The following is an 18,022-nucleotide window of genomic DNA, read 5'->3' as shown; positions in this document are numbered from 1 at the left end:
CAGATCACCTAAGGTCAGCCTGGCCAACATGGTAAAACCCTGTCTCTACTAAAAATACAAAAATTAACTGGGCGCGGTGGCGGGCACCTGTAATCCTGGCTACTCAGGAGGCTGAGGCAGGAGAATCACTTGAACCTGGGAGATAGAGGTTGCAGTTAGCCGAGACTGAACATTGCACTCCAGCCTGGGTGACAAGAATGAAACTCCATCTCAAAAAAAAAAGAACAGAACAGAAATAGAGGACTTGAACAACACAATAAGCCAACTAGATCTAATGTACGTACATAGAGCACTCTACCCAACAACAACAGAATTATACATTCTTTTCAAGTGCAGGAGACATTTCTCAGGATAGACCATATGTTAGGCCACAAGTTATGTCTCAATAGATTTAAAAGATACATGTTACAGAAACTATCAGCAGAGTAAACAGACAACCTACAAAATGGGAGAAAATATTTGCAAACTATACATCCAACAAGGTTCTAATATCCAGAATCTATAAAAACTTAAATTCACAAGCAAAAAAACAAAACAAACAAAACATTGAAAAGTGGTTACATGACATGAATAGACACTTTTCAAAAGAAGACATAAATGCAGCTGATAAGCATATGAAGGAATGTTCAACATCACTAATCATTGGAGAAATACAAATCAAAATCAACAATGAGACACCATCTTACACTAGTCAGAATGACTACAATTAAAAATTCAAATAATACCAGATGCTAGAAAGGTTGCAGAGAAGAGAAAATACTTATACACTGCTGGTGGGAGTGTAAATTAGCTAAGTCATTGTGGAAAGCAGTTTGGTGATTTCTCAAAGAACTTAAATAGAATTACCATTCAATCCAGCAATCCCATTATTGGGTATATATCCAAAGGAATATGAATTATTCCATCATAAAGACATGTGTACACTTATGTTCATCTGATTTTAGTAATTTGAGTCTTCTATTTTCCTTTCTTACTCAATCTAGATAATGATTTGCCAGTTTTGTTAACCATTTTGAGGAACCAACTTCCAATTTCTCTGCTGAGATCATGAACAAGATATAGATGCCCAATGCTATGTTTTGAATGTCTCCTTCAAAACTCAAGTAGAAATTTAATTCACATTGTGGCAGTGTTAAGAGGCAGGACTTTTAATAGGTGATTAGGTTGTGAGGGGTCTGCCCTTATGAGTGGATTAATGTCCTTATCATGAAAAGGAGTTATTTATTGGTGAATGGGCTTCTGATTTAAAAAAAAAAAAAATTAGTTTGGCCCAATTTCCCTTCTCTGTCTCACATGTTTGCTTGCCCTTTGACTTTTACCATGGGAAAATGCTGCATGAAGGTCCCTCAAGATGCAGCCCTTTTATCTTGGACTTCTCAGCCAAATAAACTTCTTTTCTTTATAAAGTACCTAGTGAGTGGCACCAGTTGCCCAATCAGTTAGCGCACATACTTAGAAGATAAATTACCTAGCGTATGGTATTCTGTTAGAGCAACAGAAAACAAACTAAGACATCCACTTTCACCAACTCTGTTCAACATAGTACTGTACTGGAAATCTTGGCCAGAGTATTTAGGGAAGAAAAACAAATAAAAGACATACAAATTGGAAGGGACAATATAAAATTATCTCTGTTTGCAGATGATGTGATCTTATATGGAGAAAACAGCAAAGATTACAAACACACACATGCCTGCATACATTACAACTAATAAATTCAGCAAGGCAGTAGGATTCAAAGATAACAAATAAAAAAATGGTTTTATTTCTGCACACTAACAATAAGAAACCTGGAATGAAAATCAAGTAAGCAATCCAACTTTCAATAGCACCAAAATGAATAAAATAATTTTGAATAAATCTAACCAAGGAGATGTGAGACTTGTATACTGAAAACTACAAAACATTGACGAAATTAAATAAGACAAAAAGTGAATGGTTTTACAGTTAGAAAACATATTGTTATAAAAATTACTCAGAGAGAGACTATAATTGTTTCTGGGGTATTTTAACAGACTTTACTAAAGTTAATAATTTATTTAGAAAAAATATATATTACAAATTCTGTAAAATATAAAATTTAGGAGGGATTTACTTCTTGCTTTTTCTATACTTTTGCAGCTTTATTAGTTATATGCCTCTTCTATGTAGTGCGTGTGTGTGTGTGTGTGTGTGTGTGTGTGTGTGTGTGTGTGTGTGTAATGGTGGCATACATAGTTTTTATGTAACCATATCACTTTTACTGACTTAAGGAAATGTGACTCTTCAAGCGAAAAATTTTGTATCCCATATTCTCTAGCATAGCACTGTATAATATAAGGTAACTTTTATAAGATATAAAAAATTTGTTCTCTTAGTGATGCTTCTTAGAAATAATACCTTCATGTGCTTGGGAGTTTGTGGTACACAAGGGATATTCAAAAAGTCGTAGACAATGCGTATTTTGGAAAACCTATGTACACGTAGATTTCAAAAAGTTTTGCACCACAATAAACTCATACCAACTCATTATAACATGTCTGAACAGAATCTAGTTTAAGGAACTAAGAATAAGACATCAGTTTGAAAAGAGCTCCAATCAGAGCCATATGAATTCTGCTAAAATTGAAGCAAGAACAAACACCAAATATAGAATGAAACTTCAGTGGAAGAGCAGTAAAGTCATTAATGGTTTGCAAAGTTTGTGAAGACAATGCTTCTAAAGAAATCAGCAGTTTACAAATGGATAACTATTTTAAGAAGAGATGGGATGTTGTTAAAGATGAAGCCTTCAGCCACAGACAATTCACAGCAATTTGCAAGGAAAAAATTAATCTTGTCTATGCCCTAATTGAAAAGGACCAATGATTAACAGCAGAAACAATAACCACCATCATATCTCAGTTGGTTTAGCTTGCACAAGTCTAAATGAAAAATTAAAGTTGAGCTTTTTTTTTAATCAATGGGTGTCAAAACCATTGCTTCCGTGTCAGCTGAAAATAAGAGAAGATTTTTCAATAAAAATTTTAAACAAGTGAGATCAAGATCCGGAAGCATTTCTTTAAAGAATTGTAATAGTAAACAAAACACGGCTTTACTAGTACAATCCTGGGGTTAAAACCTAATCAAAACAATGGCTACCAAGAAGTAAGGATAGTCTGGTAAAAGCAAAAGCAGGCTGTTCAAGAGCCAAGGTCATGGCAACAGTGTTTCGGGTTACTTAAGACATTTTGCTTGTTGACTTTCTGGATGATCAAAGCACAATAATATCTGTTTATTACTATGAGAGTTCTTTGAGAAAGTTAGCCAAAGTTTTGCAGAAAAATGCTTAGAAAAACTTCACCAGCAAGTTGCTCTCCACCACAACAATGCTCCTGCTAATTTCTGAAATAAGAACAATTTTTTGAGAGTTTCAGTGGAAAATCATTAGACCTCCACCTTCCAGTCCTGATTTGATTCCTTCTGACTTCTTTTTGTTTCCAAATCTTTAAAAATCTTTAAAGGGCATTCATTTTTCTTTAATGAATAATGGAAACAATAACAATAAACCCAACTGCATTGGCATGGTTAAATTCCCAGACCCCTCAGCTCTTTAAGGATGGACTAAATGGCAAGTGTTATTCCTCACAAAGTTTCCTGAACTTGATGGAGCTTATGTTGAAAAGTAAAATTTAGAGTTTTTATTTTATTTTTTTAATCTCATTTTCTACACACTTTTTCAAGTCCTCTTATACAAAGGTCTTTGTTTTACATGCATTAGCTCAAAACCCACTATTACCCTGGTGAGGCAATGCCTTAGAATTCAAACTGTTTTGGAGCCAGGGAGAATTTTCTTCCAATCTTTCCCTCTACTGTGCTAGCTCTCTGGTTTTAAAGGACACACTAAATATCTATGTATTTCTGTTGCTGTTATTGTTCTTTTGTTTGCATTTGATCATCTCTTACTTGGAGACAATAAAACTTGCAAGATGGTTGTAACAATTAAAGACAATGCTTCTAGGGTTCTTGTATAGTGGGAGAGTACTACCTAGAACATATTAATAATTTTTAGTAGTCTATTGATACATAATTTATATAAAATAATATTTATTCCTTTAAAGTGTACAATTAAATAATTAGTAGATATATGGAATTGTATAATTGTCACTATAATCTAACTTTAGAATTAATCACATCATTTCAAAAAGAAGTCTTGTATATATTAGCATGTACTCTTACTTCCTCTCACCCTGCTCACAAGCCCAAAAAAATCACAAATCTACTTTCTATATGTATCGAGCCACCTATCCTTCACATTGCATATATATCGACTTATGTAATATGTGGTTTTTGTGACAGATTCCTTTAACTTAGTTTGCTTTGAGGTTCATTGAAATCAAATGTTTTATACATCATGTATTTTTATTGCCAAATAATATTCCACTATATGAATATGGCACATTTTTATCTGCTGATAAATTGATAGACATTTGAGCTGTTTTCACTTTTTGGCTACGATAAATAATGTTGGTGTTGATGTTCATGTACAAGTTTTTGCAGAGTCATAGAAAAAAATGGTGCCAAGAAATGGAAATGTAGCTTTAAAAAATACCTAAAATTGTCGAAGCAGTTTTATAACTGGGTAAAGGATAAATGCTGGAAATTTTTGGAAGTGTATGCTAAAAAAAAGCTTAGATTGCCATAAATAGAGCATTAAGGGTGAGTTTGGTGAGAGCTCAAAAGAAGAGAACTGCAATTGGTGCAGAAATCTTAGAAATTATCTTAGTGGCTGTGATCAGAATGCTGGCAGTAATATGGATAGTAAAGGTTGTTATGAGGCCTTAGATGGAAATGAAAAAATATTTTATTGGAAACTAAAGGGAAGGCCATCCTCGTCACAAAGAGGCAAAGAACTATCCTGAATCTTGTTCATGCCTTAGGGCTTTGTGGAAGGTAGAATTCCAGAGCAATAACTAGGATATCTGGCAGAAGCAATACCTAGTCAAAATGTTGAAGGAGATGGCATGGCTTCCTTGATTGCTTATAGTAAAATTTCAGAAATAAGACATTATTTTAAGACAAAAATTTATAATTAAAGGGAAATTATTTATAAATTTCAAGTACATATTTGAAAATGTATTTGAAAATTTCTCAGCCTGGACATGTAAAGAATAAAAAGGTATGTTTGGGAGAGAATATCAAGGGTGAGGCCAGGTGACCATTTGATAAGGAGACCAGTATACACAAAAGAAGCCAGATCCTATTCATCAAAGCAATGAAGGAATGACCTTGAAAGGTTTTCAGAGATTATCAGTGCCTCTCCTCTCATCACCGGCTCACAGTGCAAGGGCCTTGAGTATAGAATAGTTTCAAAAGAGGGACCCAGGGTGTCCATGGAACTTCAGCATTCACTGCCTTGTGCTTCTTCAAGTCTCTTCTCTCCACATTCTTGTGCAGCACTCCTCGAACACCCCATCTGTGCTTCATACATCCCTAGCTGCAGTTTGGGCTGCCCCTCTGGAAGGCAAAGAGTGTAAGTCTTGGTGGAACCCACTTGATGCTAACTCAGGAGGCATGCATGGTACACAGGCTGTTGAGATATGGCTACCTCTACCTAGACTTCAAAGGATGCCTCAGAAAAATTGACTTCTCAGTTAGAAAACTGCCACAAGGATAGAGTTGATGTAGCCACCCGCTACAAGAGAAATGCCCAGTGGGACCTTGGGAACAAGTCTACACTTGAGATCTCAGAAGTGTAGAGCTACCAGCATACCATGCCAGACTGGGAGAGTTGCCGACATCAGAATCCAACCTGGGAGAGTTGCAGTATGGGTTACGCCCAACCAAGCCATGGGGGCTGGGCCATCCAGAGCATTTTGGGGTGCAACTCCCACCCCGGTGTGTGCCTCAAATGTGAGACAGGGCATTGAAGAAGATAATTCTCAAACCTTAAAACCTCAAGTTTAATGTTTTTCCTCTTAGATTTTAGATTTGGTCAGAACCTATTATTCCTTTCTCCTTTTCTATTTCTTATTTTGGAAATAGAAATGTATATCCTATGTCAATTCCATCATTATATTTTGGGAGCACATGAATTGTTCTATTTCACAGACTTATGGCTGCAGAGAAATTTGCGTCAGGATAAATCCTTCCTGGAGTGTCACCCATATCTGATTTAGATTGGGCTCTGGACTTTTTAGATTTTTGAGTTGGTGCTGGAACAATTTAAGACTTCTGGGACTGGTGGGATGTAATTAATGTATTTTGTATGTGAGATGACATAACTTTTGGAGCATCAAGCTTAGAATCTTATGGCTTGAAGGTGTCCCCTCCAAAATTTATGTTGCAACCCAGTCTTTATTGTGGTGGTATTAGAGGTGGGACATTTTGGGAAGTAATTAAGTCATGAGGGTCCCACCCTCCTCAGTGAGTTAGTGCCTTATAAATGGGCCAGAGGAAACTAGCTTATACCCTTCCAACTCCCACCATGTGATAACACAGCTTTCCTCCCATCTAGAAGTCTCAGCAACAAGATACCCTATTTGGGAGCAGAGAGGCTGGACCTTCACTAGACAACAACCCTGTCAGTGCCTTGATCTCAGACTTCCCAGTCCCTGGAACTATGAGGAAATACATTTCTGTTCTTTAAAAGCTACCCAGTCACAGGTATTTTGTTATAGCAGCATGAACGCACGAAGGTCATGGGGTTTTGATAGGAGTTTCATTGAATACATCAATCAATCTGGCAAATGTTACCATCTTAACAATATTGAATCTTCCATCCAAAAAAATGAGATGCCTTTGCATTTATTTAGATCTTAAATTCTTTCAACAATATTCTGTAATCTTCCGACCATACATTTTGCACCTGTTTTGCTAAATTATTAAGTAGTTCATCCTTTTCCATGCTATTCTAAAGGGACTTATTTTCTTAATTTCGTTTTTGAATTGTGCCTTGCTTGTGTACAGAAATGCGATCCATTGTTGTATATTCATCTTGTATTCATGAAACCTTACTGCACTTATTTTTTTATTCTAATAGTTGTTCATGGAATCTGTAGCATTTTCTACATACACGAACATGCAACATGCAGATAAAGAGTTTTGCTTCTTTTTTTAAAAAATCTGGATATCTTTTGTTTTTAAATTTATTTTTTATGTTTGAGGATAATTTTACTACATGTAGAAATCTTCATTGACAGTCTTTTTCTTTCACCACTTTAAATATGTTACTCCTCTCCCTTCTGGCCTCTATTACTGTAGATGAAAAGTCAGGGCCAGGCACGGTGGCTCACGCCTGTAATCCCAGTACTTTTGGAGTCTGAAGTGGGACTATCACATGAGGGCAGTATGCGACCTGCCTGGCCAACATGGCAAAACCCCATCTCTACTAAAAATACAAAAATTAGTCAGGTGTGTTGGTGTGCACCTATAATCCAAGCTACTTAGGTGGCTGAGGCATAAGAATTGATTAGACCCAGTGTGGGGATGTGGGAGGTGAAGAGGTGGGTTGGGTGGAGGTTGCAGTGAGCCGAGATAACGTCACTGCACTCCAGTATGGGCAGCAGAGAAAGACATTGTCTCAATAAATAAATAAATAAATAAATAAATAAATAAAGTCAGATATTAATCATATTGTGGCCCTTTTTGTATGAATATTTGTTGCCTTTGTGTTTTCTCTTTTGACAGTTGGACTATGGTGTGTCTAGGAGTGGATCAACTTGAGTTCATCCTACTTGATTTATATCGAGCTTCTGGATTCTGTAGATTAAGTTTTTAACCAAATCTTACCAATTTTCAGCCATTATTTCTTCAAAGACTCTTTCTGCCTTTTTCTCTTTCATCTCTTTTTTGAACATCATGATGTGTATGTTGGTCCACTTGATGGTGTCCTACAGGTCGCTGAGGCTCTGCTATCTTTTCTTTGTTCTATTTTCATTCTGTTCCTCAGAGTAGACCATCCCAATTTTCCTATCAAGCAAGTACCCAGATTGTTTCTTCTGTTGTTTCAAATTTTTAATTGAGCCCCACAAGCAAATATTTTATTTCAGTTATTTTAATTTTTAACTACAAGTATTTATTTACTTCTTTTAAAAATAATTTGTATTACTTTATTAATATCTCTATATGGTAAGACACTTTTCTAATAATATCATTAATTTTGAATGCATGATTTTCTTTTAGTTCTTTGAACGTATTTATAATATATAACAGCTGATTCTAAATCTTCGTAGAATAGGTCAAGTATCCAACCTCCTAAAGAACAGTTTCTATTGACTGCTTTTGTTCCCTTGTGTAGGTCACATTTTCCTGTTTGTTTGTATGCCTCATTTTTATATTTGTTGTTGTTATTGAAAACTGGACAGTTGTTTGTTTTGTTTTGTTTTGTTTTTTTGAGATGGAGTCTCGCTCTGTCATCCAGGCTGGAGTGCAGTGGTACGATCTTGGCTCACTGCAACCTATACCTCACGAGTTCAAGCGATTCTCCTGCCTCAGCCTCCCCAGAATATGGGACTATAGGCACCTGCCACTACACCCAGCCAATTTTTGTATTTTTAGTAGAGACAGGGTTTCACCATATTGGCTAGGCTGGTCTTGATCTCCTGACCTTGTGATCTGCCTGCCTTGGCCTCCCAAAGTGCTGGGATTACAGGCACGAGCCACCGCACCCAGCCAAAAACTGGACTCAGCAAATCAAAATTTTCTCTCCTCTCTGACATTTGTTGTTGTTGCTGTTTTATTTTTACTTTGTTAGTTTTAATATATTGTTGCTGTTTCTCTCTTCTGCATAGTGGCTCTCTTGGGCTACTCTTGTAAAATATGTATTTTCTGTAGTATGCAGCAATTGAAATCTCTGCTCAGTTAACCTAGTGGCCATCTAATTATTGGACAGATATTTCCTTGAAGGCCTTGAACCACTAAGTCTTGTACACTTGGCAGAGGAGCTCCATGTGTGGTTTGGGGCATGTCTTCAACGCTTAGACATTTTATAAATCTGCCTTAGCCTTTACTGCCTGCTTGCACTGGACCTGAAGGCCAACCAGAGGTGAGATATTGTTGTCTGTTTAGTTCTTCTGTGAACTGCACACAGTCCTACATATGCACGCAGCTTTCCTGATCCCCAAGAATATGTCATATTTTTTTCACAACCCCTTGGGATTCTTGTTTACAAATTGTACTGGAGTGAGTATCATCTTCCCCAAATTTATGTCATCTGGAACCTTAGAATGTGACCTTATCTGGAAACTGTGGGGAAAAGAAAGAGAGATCAGCCTGTTACTGCGTCTATATAGAAAGAAGTAGACATAAGAGACTCCATTTTGTCCTATTCCTAATAGTTGATCTGCATCTATGTTAATTGGAGGATTGGCAGTCCTATTTTTTCGGACCTGTACTTGTGCCCCATCAATCCACAAAGTCTTAAATTGTAAAAATTGAGAGGGTGAGAGTGAGGATTTTGCCAGAATCTCCCAATCATAAGGAATGAGTCTATGTCCATGAGCAATGGAATCTAATAATGTTCTCATGTAAGGAGAGTTGGGTCCATACTGTTTTACTCCCTCTTTCATTTCTTTTAGCATTTTTATAGAAAAAGACTTATATCTGGCTTCAGCTACGGGAAGCTCTCCCTCTTGGGCCCCTTCTCCAGGTGGTCTTGCTTCTAATATTACTGGGAATTGCCACACCTCAATATCTCCTTGTTTTCTTGCCTCATCAATAATTTTATGTAACGCACTACCCTCTGTGCTAGGTGGTGCTGTAGGATTAAGTCTCATGGTGGGCGGCTGAGGATATGGCGCCCTGCCCTGTGGCACTGGAAATGTTCCTGGCTGTCCACACGGATTTTCTGGGGGCAGCCGATACTGCAGTTCGGCTGGCGGCCAGTATTGATAGGCTACTGGCGGCTGGGTCTTATCTTCTACCGGCTGATATTGTGGTCACTGCATTTGGATTGTCATTGCCATGACAAGACTCTATCTTTTTCTATTTGATCTTCTTTTGGAGTTTGTACTTGTTTAACCTGCATTTGAGGTTGTAAAGTTACAGGCATCTGAGCTGCTGGAAGAGGAGTTGGCCATCGTGGTTTAGACTCTGATGGCTCTGCTAATTCTGGATCTTTTTCCTCTAATTTTAACGTTTCAGGATATACTACCTCCTGTAATTGATTATTGTCAACATTTTGCGTTGACCGAGCCATTACCGGCTCTGATATACATTTACAGTGTGAACTTTCCTTTCCTTTCCGAGATTCTATCCCTGCCTCTTTTTCACAATCTACTGCACAGCTTTTAGGGACATCAGAAATTGGAACGCTATCTTCTTCTGTTTGCAATGGTTCTAAAGCTACTTTAATAATGACCCAATCATTCCATACTGTGAGTGGAATGATTTTACCTTCCCTGCTTGCTTGTTTTAATTCTTTGCCAATTTTTTCCCAGTCTTTTAGATCTAAAGTTCCCTTGTTATACCCAGACCGTTTGTTCCCCAAAGAAGACCACCAGAGACCAGAGTCAAAGCCAAGCGGCAAGGATCTTTACTACAAGTTCGAACCTGGTCCCTCCATTCCACAGCATACAAGAGGGCCCCGAACAATGCGAGTGCTTGCTTTTTTATAGCCCGAAAGTTACAGGGGAACAAAGGAATTCTTTTGGTTCCCGCGCTTTCAGTAAAACTTTGAACGGCTGTCTCCTTATCGGAGACTTTCCAGGTGGTGTTTGTACTGGGCTCAGGAAGTTTGAGAGATATATGGCGATATGTGGTGGGATGGGAGGATGGGATGTGTTTGTACTGGGCTTGTTTGTTTTGAGCCCGGGGCTGAGGAATGTGCCCGGCTCCTTTGACCCTGTTCCGGAAACCATGGACAAAACTGCTCTATTGTTTGAAATAGCGTAATTAGATTTTTGGTAGAGACTTTAACTCCCCTTCTTTTTAAGAGAATTTTAATAAAGCTGCGATAAGAGGCATATTTACTTTTAGTTTGCCCCATTGTTACCCTAGGTTCTTCCGAGCGCACAAGCTTACCGCAAGGCTGACTGTAGACGTACTCGGGAGTCTCTCGTCGACTTGTCCTCAATGACCACGCTCCAGCGTACCTTCACCTTAGAGAAAAGCTTCCACGTTGGGCACCAGATGAAGGGGTGGCCTGCCCCTCCACACCTGTGGGTGTTTCTCGTTAGGTGGAACGAGAGACTTGAGAAAAGAAATAAGACACAAAGTATAGAGAAAGAAAAGCGGGGGCCCAGGGGACCGGCGCTCAGCTTACAGAGGACCCACGCCGGCACCGGTCTCTGAGTTCCCTTAGTATTTATTGATAATTATCTTTACCATCTTAAGGATAAGGGAGTGGCAGGACAATAGGATCATTGTAGGGAGGAAATCGGCAGTAAGACATATGAACAAAAATCTCTGTGACATGAATAAGTTTAAAGGAAAATGCTGTGCCTTGAGATGCATATGCAAACATCTCCATAAACCTCTTAGCATTACTTCAGCCTTTCACATGGGGAGAAACCTTGGACAATATCTAGCTTTACAATATCTAGCTTTCCTAGGCAGAGGTCCCTGTGACCTTTGGCCGTGTACGTGTCCCTGGGTAGTTGAAATTAAGAGAATGGTGATGACTTTTAACCAGCAAGCTGCCTTCAGGCACTTGTTTAACAAAGACACATCCTGCACAGCCCAAAATCCATTAAACCTTGGGTCACTGCAGCACATGTCTCTTGCAAGGACAAGGTTGGGGTAGGGTCACAGATTAACAGCATCTCAAATACAGGACAAAATGGAGTCTCTTATGTCTACTTCTTTCTATATAGACACAGTAACAGGCTGATCTCTCTTTCTTTTCCCCACAGAAACAGAATACTTGTAGATGTAATTAGTTAATTTAAAATGAAGGGGCTGGGTGCAGTGGCTCACGCCTGTAATCCTAGCACTTTGAGAGACTTAGGCGGTTGGATCACCTGAGGTCAGGAGTTCCAGACCAGCCTGACCAACATGGTGAAACTCTGTCTCTACTAAAAAAACAAAAATTAGCTGGACATGGTGGCAGGCACCTGTAAGCCCACCTGCTCAGGAGGCTGAGGCAGGAAAATCGCTAGAACCTGGAAGGCAGAGGTTGCAGGGAGCCGAGATTGTGCCATCGCACTCCAACCTTGGGGACAGAGTGAGACTCTGTTAAAAAAAAAAAAAAAGAATTAGGGTGGACTTTATGGGATTAGGGTGGATGCTAAATTTAATGTTTGCTGTGCTTATAAGAAGGCCATGTGAGACACAGACACATAGAGAAGAAAAACAATCATGTGATGAAGATGGAGACAGAAACTGCAGTGAAATCTCAAGCCAAGGAATGCTAGGGAATGTTAGCAATGACCAGAAGCTAAAAGAGGCAAGAAAAGATTCCTCTGTATTTCTTCAGAGGGAACATAGCCCAGGCAACAATTTGATTTCAGACTTCTTGCCTCCAAAGCCGTAATAGAGTAAATTTTTGTTATTTCAAGCTACAAAATTTGTGATACTTTGTTACAACATTCCTAGGAAACTATTATACAAGTTTTCGTTTTATATTTTTGGTCAAGCTTTTGTTTGTCCCAGCCGATATTGCAGCCTTATTAAACTTGTAGCTAATTATTTTTGAAAATCTCTCTGGGCATAAGCCTTTATCCATCAAATGAGTTCCATGTCAATCAAAAAACAACATCACTCTGAGAATGAGGCTTTTCTAGTAAGCTACAAAGTACATCAGATGGTGACAGCACAACTGGGATGGGGCTTTAGTGAGGAATTCCATCCACAGTCGGCCTTCTCTGATGGCTGCAAGTCTGCTGGTTTTCACATGTACTATAATGTGGAGTGGCTGCTTTGCAAGGCTACTTGGAGCTGGAGGAAACAGAAGGCGGTTGGAGTAGGCTGAGTTAAAATTCTAAAGCCCAGTGTTCTTACCAAAGTTCAGCAATGTTTTCTTCATATTATTGTTTTTAAATTTTTTTTGCAAATCTTTTTCTTATTATCATTCTAAAAAAGTCAATTTTGGGCTGGGCATGGTGGCTCATGCCTGTAATCCCTGTCCTTTGGGAGGCTGAGGTGGGTAGATCACCTGAGGTCAGGAGTTTGAGACCAGCCTGACCAACACGGAGTCTACTAAAAATAGACTTCTCTACTAAAAATACAAAATTTATCCGAGCTTAGAGGAGGGCACCTGTAATCCCAGCTACTCGGGAGGCTGAGGCAGGAGAATTGCTTGAACCCCAGAGGTGGAGGTTGCAGTGAGCTAAGATATTGCCGTTGCACTCCAGCTGGGCAACAAGAGTAAAATTCTGTCTCCAAAAAAAAAAAAGTCAATTTTGATCATTTTTGCCAGTATTTTCATTGCTTTTATATAGGAAAAGTTTGCAGATATCCTCATTTCACCACTGTATCAGTCCTCTTCAATTCTCCTTAATTCTAGCAACTGTGTATATGTTTAAGAGAGAGAATGATTAGGTTGTGCAACATTTTATATTTTGCAATTCTGTGGGAAGGTGTGATGATTAATCTTAGATCCAAACTCGGCTGGGCCATGGTGCCCAGATAATTGTTCAAGCATTATTCTGAATGTTTTCGTGAGATTGACACGTAAAGCAGTGGACTGTGATTAAAGTAAATTGTTCTACATATTGTACACAGGCCTCATCCAATCAGTTGAAAGCCTTAATGTACAAAAGAACTGACTTCCCCTGAACAAAAAAAAAATTATACTATTCTGACAACCTGCAGACTTAAACTGCTACACTGGCTCTTCCTTGGGACTCCAGGCTGATGGCTCACACTACTGATTTGGGACTTATCAGATACCATAACTATGTGACCCAATTCCATAAAGATAAATTTATTTCTATATATATACACAGCCTGTTGGTTCTGTGTCTGTGGAGAACCTGACCAATATAGAAGTAAACCAAGGATTTCAGGAACTCGTTGAAAAGTGGAACACCACAGCTTTTTGCCAGTGTGCTACTTTAACAGGGTAAGTGGTGCTGAGACCCAGCGCACCTGGAATACTGTAAGTCTGTTACATTCAAGGGAGAAAATAAAGGTGACACATTAGGATGTTGGCTTTTCCTAGTTCATAAATAAAGCTGTTCAAATTGACCATCCTTCTTACCATTTATTTCCTTAAACATAAAATGATTATGTATATACAGCCCTTAAAAATAAGAAATATGCAAAGAATAAAAGACAAATCTTGAAATAAATCATGATGATTTTGGTTTTTAATAGAGAAAAAATCTTCCTTTATGTTGATAACCCTCTTTGTTTTCCTGGTCTTTTAAAGGTAAACACATACCCTGTAAGACAAAGAAAGAATGACAAATTGTTTCTATTTATTTTCAAGATAGTTTAAAAACCACTTTAGCAAACTCCAAATATAACGAAGCTTTAAAAAGTATAGTTAGTCTTTTACTTCCTAAGTTGATATCTTTTAGGAAAGTACTCAATAGTTATTTGTTATGTGTACTCATTAGTCATATTAAGCTTTTCTAATTTGAACTTGATAATGGTTGTTTCAATAAACCTCAACGGAAAGGATGTAGATCTTTTAAAAAGTAAAACAAATTGTCTTTCTCTTTTCCCTCATTCTTTATTTCCCTCATTCTTACATTCATACTTCTTATAAAAAGTTCTACAATTTACCTGCCCGGTCAAATACTTAATTTCTTCATACCAGTTGAAGAAAAATTTATAAATTTCAGATCATTCATTGTATATGAAAGCAATTATATATTATGGTTGCTCGTCTTCACTTGGTATCCTGGGAATATAGTTCAATAGAGTTTTGGAAAATTCTTATTACTCTTCCTGGCAATCATTTCTCATGACGTTTTGTATTTGCTGACTTAATTTTCTCATTGTTTTCATTGAGTTTATGGCTTTGGCTGCTGTGATGAGAGGAAAAGAAATAGGCAAAAACTCAAAAACAGATTTTATAAAGGTTAAAGGAGTCCAGCATTCATTTCAACTTCCAGTAATGTGCTGTACTCTATCAGGCATACTAATTCAGAAATATTCACCCTGTGCCAAAAAGTTAAAATGAATATATTATCATGAATATTCATGATTGTTTTGAGAATGGAATATTGTGCAGTTGTTCAACTTTTTCTAGAAACTTTTGGAAAATTGTACTTACATGGCCCTCCTTAGGTGTCATTACTTGAAAGGCAAAATTTGAATGTTTTATCATTTATTTAAAAAAGATTTATCCAGTGAGTGTAGGAGAATGTAGATGATTTGATGTTCAACTGGTTCTCTGACTTACAAAATATGGTTTTCTCTCATTTTAACCTTTCAGAATGAAATCAAAACATATTTTTATATGGAGAAACAATACGTACCTGACAACTTTATAAATGAAATTAAGTAGTCTATTTTGCTTCATTCTTCAGTATTTGCTTTAGGATAGGACATGTAAGAAAAACTCTTGTGGTAAAGTAAAATTAAATCACAGTTCTTCAGTAGTTTGAAAGAGGTAGAGAAGATATTTTCTTTTTCCTCCTGGATAAATAGTTTTTTGAGCCAATGGTTCTCAATTATGTATATCCAAAGTAATATATTTGAGTAATAGAAGGGCTAACATGAAGGGAATTATAGAAATTGTACTATTAATATTTATTTGCTTCCATTTGGCTCATCCTTGTTGTTTGAAGACAATTGTTTATTCACTCACTTTGTGGCGTAGAATTCACATATCTCATATGTCAAGGAATAAGAAACAAAATATGTCTTGTTTCACAAGGCCTTTAATACTATTAAACTTAAGAATGAAAGATATTTCTTAATACACGTACAGAATTAGTTTTCCAAAAAAAACTACCAAAATTACCTAAAATAATTTATTCATCATATTCTTCAGTTATGTAGAAGTTTAGTGGTTAGGAAGCTTTACATGGGGAATTGCTAAGGCTGCTTATGACATATTACAATTTTCTTTCAAAAATGAAAGATGGAAAAATTCTACAGAATTAATTTTTTACCTATTAGAGAGATAAATTACTAATATAATGGACAAAGACAAACTAAAATGTAGACTTTTCAACTAATATTTTTAAAGTAACTTTTTCAGATATCCAGAATTATGATAACATAGAGAAAATTTTGCTAGATTGAGCCAATACCTTTAAAATAGAAAAAGTAGTTGATAATGTATTCTACACTGCTATTGACTATGCAATTTGGAACTTCAAAAAATAAAATTAAATGACAATTAAATTTGGATATTAAATATGAATTTATGTCTTAAAATTTGTAAAATAAAATAAGCCTCCTATCTTGGAACTATATTTAACTATTAAAATTTTTAATTTTTTTAAAAAGCTGGGTTTCCTATGAATATTTAACACACTGCTTCTTTCTAGAGCTTCCTTAATCTTTTCACCTTGATTCATGATAAACTGCTCTGTTTAAATTGGTTTACCAAGTCCATTTCCATGGTCATTAATTAACTAAATATAAAGTCATACTATTTTAACCAGAGGCATTTTCATTCTACTGTCTGTCCAGGAAAAAGGTTTAGTACCTTTAGTTTTGAGATTGATTGCTATTATTAGGTGACGTTTGGAAGCTAACAAGAAACTATTTCTTATCAGCATCTTCTTTTTGACATTAAGTACCACAAAATATTATGCTAACACTCGTGGGGCTAGGAGAATAATAGAAAGTTAATTTATGAAAAGACGCTTTCTGTAATAGCTAAAATTCTGAATTTCACTTACACAAGTACTTTTTATTTTTTTTCTTACAGATGCAGTCTCCCTCTGTCGCCAAGCTGGAGTACAGTGGCATGATCTCAGCCCACTGTAACCTCCACCTCCCTGGTTCAAGTGATTCTCCTGCCTCAGCCTCCCAAGTAGCTGAGACTACAGGCGTGCACCACCACACCCAATTTTTGTATTTTTAGTAGAGACGGGGTTTCACCGTGTTGGTCAGGATGGTCTCAATCTCTTGACCTCGGGATCTGCCCGCTTCGGCCTCCCAAAGTGCTGGGATTACTGGCATGAGCCATTGTGCCCAGCTCACAAGTACCTTTTTTTTAACCTGGCTGAGCACAGTGTCACTGGTGTCACTTCCAAGCCTTGGTAGTTTAGTGAAGTAACTAAAATAACTTAGCATGCTATCTTCTTGATTTTCTTGAAATGCAAACATTTCAGTATCTTTAGGAAAGGAGAACTCCAATAATTATGTCAAGTTTGGAAATTAGAGCTACACTACAGTATTGCCCTATGTAAATGCACCAATTTCAACTTTTCCTGTGCTAAATTCTTATGTGATGAAATATACAATTGTAGAAACCAGAATTATAACCTGATGTAAGAGAAAAATTTCTTTTGACATTATTAGGTCATATCCAGATAATTATGTTGCATACTAATTTTTTGGCTATGGAAACAGCAGTCTCAAATAATAAAGTAATATTCATCACACAGAGGACAAAAGGATGAATTTAATGGTTTCCTGTTTGCTAGTTCTCAAAGAAGTGCTCTAACATACATAGATTTATCTTATTTTTTCTTGTTTTATTCTTGCTAATGCCATTGTTCCATCCACATCCTCTATAGGTTTATGTTATTTTCTTGTTTCACACCAATGCCTATCATTTCCTTTCTACAAGTATATCTTTATTCACACGTTTTCAACCATTTTAACTTCCTTTGTAGATCCTCCTCTAGATTATATCTCTCCAGACAATGACAGCCATAAGTCAATATTAATTTTAACCGAGTCAATATTAATATTAACCGATAAGTCAATATTAATGAAAATAATATAATATTATTTTAATTATCTATTTATTTTAATTGCTATTTTATAAAATCATCCTTTATTCACTAGCCAACAAGTGCAAACCAATGATTCACTGTGGAAAGTTTTTTTCTTAATTTTTTTTTATTATACCTTAAGTTCTAAGGTACATGTGCACAACGTGCAGGTTTGTTACATATATATACTGCTGTAAAGACACATGCACACGTATGTTTATTGTGGCACTATTCACAACAGCAAAGACTTGGAACCAACCCAATGTCCATCAGTG

General features: G+C 36.9%; 1 long non-coding RNA gene across 8 annotated transcripts in view; it reads left to right on the top strand.

Moving 5' to 3' along the window:
* LOC123573050 (uncharacterized) overlaps positions 1-17,423 on the top strand; it is a 99,838-nt gene extending 82,415 nt beyond the window's left edge. For 5 of the 8 annotated variants that reach the window (XR_012434403.1, XR_012434402.1, XR_006697784.2 and 2 more), the window contains 2 exons: positions 6,476-6,624; positions 16,733-17,423. This is a non-coding gene — a long non-coding RNA (uncharacterized lncRNA). Of the gene's footprint in view, positions 1-6,475; positions 6,625-7,647; positions 7,889-12,213; positions 12,670-16,732 lie in introns of those variants that run through there. The other 3 variants (XR_012434404.1, XR_006697785.2, XR_010586216.1) reach the window with 3 other exon arrangements.
* The last annotated feature ends 599 nt before the right edge of the window (positions 17,424-18,022 follow it).

The sequence above is a fragment of the Macaca fascicularis genome, chromosome 4 (assembly GCF_037993035.2).
Source record: "Macaca fascicularis isolate 582-1 chromosome 4, T2T-MFA8v1.1".
In the NCBI taxonomy this organism is placed as follows: Eukaryota; Metazoa; Chordata; class Mammalia; order Primates; family Cercopithecidae; genus Macaca; species Macaca fascicularis.
This window is presented reverse-complemented; position numbering and strand designations above follow the sequence as displayed.